The following is an 8,510-nucleotide window of genomic DNA, read 5'->3' as shown; positions in this document are numbered from 1 at the left end:
TCATAGTTTTATCTGATTATTGTGTTGATTGTCACCGTTGTTGAGATTCATACGCTGATTCTTGATGTCTGTGTTGGTTTAGATCAAACAGTAGTTCAAAACCTTTTTTCTACACCATGTATTTTTAAAGTTCTTCAGATTATCTATTGCTCACTTACAGAGATATTATACTATATTATAATTAATATTATCATTTTGCTCATAAAGTGAGAGATAAGACTCTTTATGAGATCAGTGAATCAGACCACAATATGATGATTATGTCATCATTAACCTGCCATCATCACCTGGTCACATTTTCTCTCTGATTTTCATGCCATAACGTTTGTGTTATATAACTACACAGTTAAGGCAGTCAGAGTAAATCTAAAGTTAAAAAGTCAAGGGTCAAGAGCCCAACTAAAGCAAACACTCATCTCCATAATGGTAACTTCAAACTTTATTATTTTCAATAAAACATCAACGTCTAAACCTCTGGTAATTCTCAATAATTAGTACAGTGTGTGGTCATTGAAAATGTGTTCTGATATATGTTCTTCACAGAAAATGAGCCAAGGCCAATGAGTCTCAGTTTGAAAAAATAATTAATCGTATAATTTTTCTTTTGATAAAAAATGAAAACGGGTCCAACAGACCCGAACACCATACAAGGGTTCATTTAAAAATAACTACATATAATTAATAACTTATAAATAACTACATATAATTAATGACCATGATTCTTTTACTTGGGACATAAAAAATGTAGATCTGGTTAATGATATTTGGGACAACAATGCAACAAAAGTTGCACATACTGTACTTGCATGTATGCCAGTTAGCAGTGAAATAAAAGGAAGCTATGTGAATGAAGTGAATGCACCTGCATGAAGAGGCTGCAGTGGGCTATCTTGCTATAAATACTTAACACTTAATTGAAGATGATCCATGTTGATCATTCTAGTACATCTACAACTGTTTTTCGAATGAAAGCATATATCACTGATGTCAGGCATATAAGCAGCAATCAGAGGGGGTGAAAAGGAAATGTTGGCACTGTTTTTTTGTTGTTTTACTGAATGGTGCATTACCCTTGTGTAATAGTAATAGTGTGTGTAGATCTGTGTAGATTATACTGCCCTTCCACCCCCAGGGGCCAAGCAACGGCCCCCAGAAGAGCAAACAAATGCACATTTCAAATGACTGTAACTCAAAGTCCGGTTAATGTATCAAAGAGCTGGACAACTGCTTATGCTATGTTTAATAAATAATGTTGGGCACAGTTTTCAGACATATATGGAAAGCTGGCATAAAGGTTATTTTTAAAGTGCTCACAGTAAAATATAAAATTTCAGCCTGTCATAAAGGTTTGCACAATGAACAAATTTAGATATCCAGTTGTCCATTAAATATATTATTTATTTAACATTTATTGTTTTATTACTAAACGTTTTAAACTACATTACCCACATATCTCTGTCATTCTATTAATGGAACAGGAAGCATGGAGCTGTAGTTCATTGAAATGTGCAGACATGCTTAGGGTTAGGGTTAGGATCTCGGTAAAGGAGTAATTTTTCACAACATAGAGACACTTTATAGTTAGCTTAATGTATAACTAACGTAATAATAACACCAAACCATACTTTGTAACATGAAGCGCCGTTTTATATGGGTTAAACGATTGTCCAATCATAGCGAGCTCTGCGATAAAGTCACAGCCAATAACAACCCAGCTGAACAGATGCGTCACACTTACATGCCCATTTATGGTAAATGATGACAGATCTCTTCTGGTTCTGGCTGCAGGGATAGATACCTTAAATATTTTATATTTAGGCTGTTAAACATGTATTCCTTCTAATTAAATTATAAAACTTATATTTAAAAACAAAAGACTCCTTTGTGTGGTTACCATCCAAAAACGAGTTCACATGATCAATGACACAAATTTGCTCATTTGATTCATTAGACTGATGCATAAATACATTTGAAAGAGAAACTTTTTTCTAAGCAATGGCCTACAGCAGGGTAGTTTTGCAGTATTTTAATTAAAGATAATTACATGTACTAAAGTGCTTCTAACATTTACAGTGTATGTATAGTATATTAAAGGTATATCAATTATATTCATATAAATGTAACAAAAGCACAATGAATGGACACAATTTTGAAAGCTTATTCCAATATTTAATGTCAAACTGTTTAAAGACAAATGTAGCGCCAAAACTACTGCACAACAGTATAAAATCAGTTAATTAAAAATATCCAGATACAGGGGCAATCTATTATAGTGACACATACATTAACGTTAAAAAACTTGCTATGATGAAGTTATATATTTACATATCTTTCTATATCCTTGTGATTATTGGTCACTTTTATTGTAACTATGCAATGATTATGTCCTTTAGCAAAACACCTGATGAGCACTGACCCTTTTTTATAAAGGCATTAGGCAGAAATCAAGTACAGTTTATGAAGCTGAAAAGAGAAAACAAAATGCTTTAACAATATGGAAAAAGATAAATCACTATTTTCAATATTGGTTCTGCATATATCAAAGAGATCCTGAGGAGGAGTGGACTTCACATGACTTTCAGAAACTGAGACAGAACAAAGGGTGCACCTCGCTGGACTGGACACATCCTACGCATGCCCAAACAACAACACCCAAACACAGTGATGAAGAGGACACCACCAGGAGGATGCAGGACACAGGGAAGACCAAGGAAGACACAGAGACAGATGTTTCACGAAGATCTGAAGAATGTCAGTGTCCCATGGGAAGATGTGGAGAACTTGGCCACGGATCGAATACGTTGGAGGACACTTGTTGCCCAATGTGCCCAGCACAGCACTTGATGATGACGTTGTGAGTTTATCCATAAGCGTGGGATATGTTTTCTGCAAAGAGTGTTGCATAATTAAATGTTAAAAGCATTTTTATGTAATAAGTTCACTGATATGTGGGCATTTCTATGAATTAAAGTATGTCTTTAATAGCAAGCAATAATCATATGAAAATGATTTACATGCAAACGGGACAGTTATCAGCAGTGTAACTGATCTGATTATGACAAAATAATCGAGTATCTGATGTCATGTGACAAGTCAGATAAGCTTTTCCACTCTTGCAAACAGAGGTAGGTTATGGAGAGACATCATGTATCACTGGAACATTAACAGACGGGGACCAATTTGCAATTAATATAAACTTTCTGACAGTGTGTGTGACATCCGACAACTTTCCAAGAAGTGGCGCAACTGAAATACCGCGATAAATATGTACAGGAATTGAGGCAGTAGCCAATGACAGCACTAGGAGTAAAAGCTGCAGGATTGTGTACGAGTATACAAATATGTACGAGTATCATACGAATTTGACAACTTGTTAAATCTTGTGAATTATTAAGACTTTCAGACTATGTTCATACTGATTGGGCTATGGGTTTTGTGAGAAAAGTTAAGAAACAACAAATGCTTGATAAAATGTTTGATTTAGGATTAAAACCAACACATACACACCATTGTGAATATCTGCCTTTGCAGCTGTCCGTCTAAAACTATAATAACAGCCGTTTATTGCATTATAAACACTGCAAAAATGATACAAATACTTTACAATCTTCACTGTTAGATTTCCACGGATGAAACTCATTTAAAGATAACATTAGGAACACACGAGTCATCTAACAGAGGTTATTATGAAAGAAAATGTTTCTCACTCCAATTTTCTTGTGTGGAGATTAATTAGTTAGACAATATTAATTACTGAATAAGTGTATCTCTTACCGTTTTGTAGTTTCAGCCGCTGATAACAGACTCCAGGAGAGTGAAGTGCAAATGCAAGCTGAAAACTTTCTTCTGCTATTTTACACTTTTTTTCCTTCCTCTTTTTAAAGTCTAAGCAACCTTCCCCACGCCGAGACAGGAACAACCCGAATGAAACCACTTGCAAATAGAAAAAGATAAAACACTCTCTCTAAAGGATTGGTTAAAGAATATCTAAAAGCATGACTACAGAGTTTACATTACAAATATCGGTAACACTTTAGAATACTGTTCCTTCATTAATGAATAATTACACAGGAACAAACGAGTAACGTATTATTAACATTCTAGTAACTACTATTAACTAACAATAAACTCTGATTAACAAATTAGTAAGTAATAGCGCTCAGATGAATGTAGTAGTTCATTATTAGCTAATCAATAACTACTATTTATTATTATTATAAATATTTATTTTAAATTATTTTCCAAATAATTAGTAGTTCCTTTAGAAATATGTAGTAACACTTGAGTCATTACTATCCAAAACCTTACAAAAGCCTTAAAAGCTTACAATGACTTCAGTCAATATTAGGTTGTTATCATGTTTTTCACTTTAGATACTGATCCAAATTATTAGTAGTTCCTTTAGAAGGATGTAGTAACACTTGATTCATTACTAATGGGCTACCATTACCTTATATTAAACATTGTGCATTATAAATATTTATTAACCTGTATATAGTAGTTCTTATAGTCTTCAGTGAGGTATGAAAAATAGTAGTTATTGATTAGCTAATAGTGAACTACCACATCCGACTGAGGGCTATTACTTACTAATTCGTTAATCAGAGTTTCTTGTTAGTTAATAGTAGTTACTAGAGTGTTACGGTCCGTGTAACGCTTCACAATTCAGTTTTCAGACCATACAATGCAAATGCAAAAATGCAAAATTGAAACCAGACATTAATTTTTCTTGTTTTTCCAGTACATTATCAATGGATATTTGCCTTTTTCTCCCCTTTTTCATTTTTACTTTTGCTAAATTGTGACTTCAGAAACAAACATTCGAATAAATGAAATCTAACCGATTTTCTATTTTTCCATTTTTCGTCTTGTAATTTGCGCCGTGGGCGGTACCATTAGCACGGGGGTGTGGCCGTGGACTAACTTTACTATCATTTCATTGATGTAACTGCTTTATTTACACTGCATGCACGTTTGAGGAGAAGTTTAAAAGACGGAACACAGGACGACATTTTTCACCCGAAGTGCCATCATTATTATTATTCTGTGCTAAATTATAAGGCAGTCTCGGACCGACCATCGGGAGCAGCCGGGAAAAGTGAAATCCCGGTGGCCTGGGTATGATTTGGCACATTGCCCTTGTTTGTATTTACCTATTCATTCTTACTTTATTTTATTAATATATAATATAATATAATATAATATAATATAATATAATATAATATAATATACATTTTACATGGTACAGTAGCCTAGGCAGCCACAACCACGAGATCCCAGGCAGTTTTTTTAAGTTTTAATCAAAAACTATTTAATGTCTATAGTGGCAGTGCTGATTCATTATCGAATGGCGAATTTAATGTGCTCGAATAAATAAATAAAAAACAAGCTGGGCAATGTGCCAAACGTAGCAAGGTATTTCTGTTTATTTATTGAAAATAAATAAATATTATTGCTCTTGATTTGCAGCACCATAGTTAACTATAGCCTAGTATCGCCTCATGCTCATATCCTGGCGAACTGCTTCTATTGTAATGAACAGACTAGAGTTCTACAACTGTGCTAGATTTAATGGCATTTTACGGGAACGAGAAGCGGTGTAGAGCTAAAGCACACAGAAGCTCAAGCGGATGCTGTGGTAACGAACAATGCCCGCTATAGTGAAAACATCTGCATCTTTATTGTATTGTAGGCTATTACAAACGAGAGCTAAAAACCTAACAAAAAAAAAGAAGCTTTTTTTCTATATTTTCGCTTGGTAGTATTTTTATTAATAAGGTCAATACAAACAGGGCAATGTGCCAAATCATACCCAGGCCACCGGGATTTCACTTTTACCGGCTGCTCCCGATGGCCGGTCCGAGACTGCCTTATAATTTAGTAGGCTAGGCTACACGTAGACTATTAGCCTAATAATACAAGTTATGGCACTTCGGGTGAAAAATGTTGTCCTGTGTTCCGTATTTTAAACTTCTCCTCAAACGTGCATGCAGTGTAAATAAAGCAGTTACATCAATGAAATGATAGTAAAGTTAGTCCACGGCCACACCCCCGTGCTAATGGTACCGCCCACGGCGCAAATTACAAGACGAAAAATGGAAAAATAGAAAATCGGTTAGATTTCATTTATTCGAATGTTTGTTTCTGAAGTCACAATTTAGCAAAAGTAAAATTGAAAAAGGGGAGAAAAAGGCAAATATCCATTGATAATGTACTGAAAAAAAAAAAAAAAAAAAGAATGTCTGGTTTCAATTTTGCATTTTTGCATTTGCATTGTATGGTCTGAAAACTGAATTGTGAAGCGTTACACGGACCGTGTTACTAATGCATTAGTCATTTGTTCCTGTGTAGTTATTCATTAATGAAGGAACAGTATTCTAAAGTGTTACCCAAATATCAAATGAAACTTTCAGTGTGAAGGGAAACCTCTTGTCACCATGATTAGATGGTGTTTTTCAGCTTCCTGAAAAGTGATCTTCTTTCTTTAACACAAGTTGCTCTTTATTTTTAAAGACAGTGTTTACAAAATAAGATCAAACTGTGTATGTTTAATCAGGGTATCTTCCGTCCATTTCATTTCCTATTTGAAATGAAATAAGCAGAAACGAGAAGCGGCGCCTTTATTCGTTTTTTCCAAAAAACGAAAAAACGAGATTTCGGCTTGATTTTTTGTTTTTTAGTTCACAGGCAAAAAACGAATAAATTACTTCAAAATTCGTTTTGCACATGTGGACGGTCATGAGGCGCCCCTGTCAGCCGATTGGTCAAGAAAATCTGAGCATGTGACGTCATCGGTAGTTCCCCAGGTTTATTCAACAAAATAATAGTCCTATGGCTCTGCGTACCGCATATTAAACTGTTCAGGGCAGGTCCTGAGCTTACTTATGTGCAACTTAACGCGTTTAAGAGAAATATTTATATATCAGAAATATTAAATATTAATCTGCTGCACCCAGACGGTTTTATTAGCTGTGCGGAGTTAAATCTGTCTGGTGCTGCGCTAGGCAGCGCAGCGGGTGAAGCACAATGTTCAGTCAAGTGTAGCATATACGCAGCAGTCATAACTCTTCTTTTAGACAATATGCTCAGTTTTGGACAAGGGGTGGTTATTATTGCAAATACTGTAATGCAAAACTGCTGATGGTGGTTGGTACCGCGATGATGGTAAATAAAATTGTACTGTAGCCTAACTGTAGCCGCGAGAGTGAGACAGCGAGATGATTGACAGGACGATAGCGGAGGAAAAAGCGCAAGATTTTGTTAGTAAAGAAATATTTATTTGTTTAATATAAAAGTGAGTTTGTCTTTGAAAACAACAACAAAACGGTGAAATAACAGTGTGATCACAAAACTGAGCGTTCGTTTTAAAGGGAAATTTCCAAATATATTTTATTTATTTGTTAGCCTAATGCTGTTGTTTTATGCTACAAGTTTAATACTATGCGGATGCGGGAGTTAAAACTGTGCTGGGCTATGTTGGTGACCCAGTGTAATTGTAGCCTACAGCATAAAATACAACCACAAACACACGTAATATGTATGCATAGCCAAAACACAACATGAGTTTGTTTAAACTTGATTTTTACCATCCATATTTTTTTTTCTTCCGGACTCCACGCCAGAGGTCCCCCTCAGCACCCCTAACCCTTGTGTTATGTTGCGGGTCAATTTGAACCATTTAGGGTGCTTTCACATCTGTAGTTACATTCATTCCGGACCAAGGGAGAAAAATTATACTTTGTAGCATTTTTCAGGCGTTTTGGTTCCTTTTCACACCACACATTTGTGATGTTCCCGCCCGGGTCAATTTGTCCCTCAGCTATTCAAAAGCAACTGTATGGACACATGTGTTTGTATGACAGGGCACTTCAACTCCAGTTCTAAAGTGCAAGTGTCTAAAAGTGATCTAACCCTATCCAAACACACTTGAAAAAGCTAGATCACGTTGTTCAGAATTAATTGCAAATTACAGATGAAAATCTTTGTCAGACAAATAAGCTCTCATTTCTATATTCAAGATATCTGAAATACCTAGCTTTTAACCTTTTATGATTTTCAAAGACAGCTTTACAGAGCCAATAAATAAATAAAAAACATTTATTTGATGTATGTTTTTGTTATGTTTTGTTTCTCACTCCCATGTGAGTGAATAATGAGCTTTCCCACAATTTTGCTTAGTGTGGCACAAGACTTTGGCATAGACAGCAGGAAAAATGAGCTCCCAAAGATTGACATTTAAATAAGTATTTTCATTATACAGCTACATTTAATTGTTTAGTTATGATGTTAGAAGCATAAAATGTATAAGAAAAAATGAAAACGTAAAAAAAAAATATGCAAAAAAAGTCAGTAGGCCTATACTGTTTATAAAAAGAAAACGGTTTTAAAAATGGTTAAAAAACAATTTGACCAATTTGTCAATTTGACCCGCTCCGTAAGTAGCCTAAGGAAATCGAACAGTGCACGAGGGTACGTTCAGCATATAGCGCTTATTTTAGATTTTTTTAATG

Source organism: Abramis brama (assembly GCF_963993115.1).
Source record: "Abramis brama genome assembly, chromosome: 2".
Lineage (NCBI taxonomy): Eukaryota > Metazoa > Chordata > Actinopteri > Cypriniformes > Leuciscidae > Abramis > Abramis brama.
The sequence above is the reverse complement of the archived record's forward strand: the minus strand, read 5'-3'. Positions refer to the sequence as shown.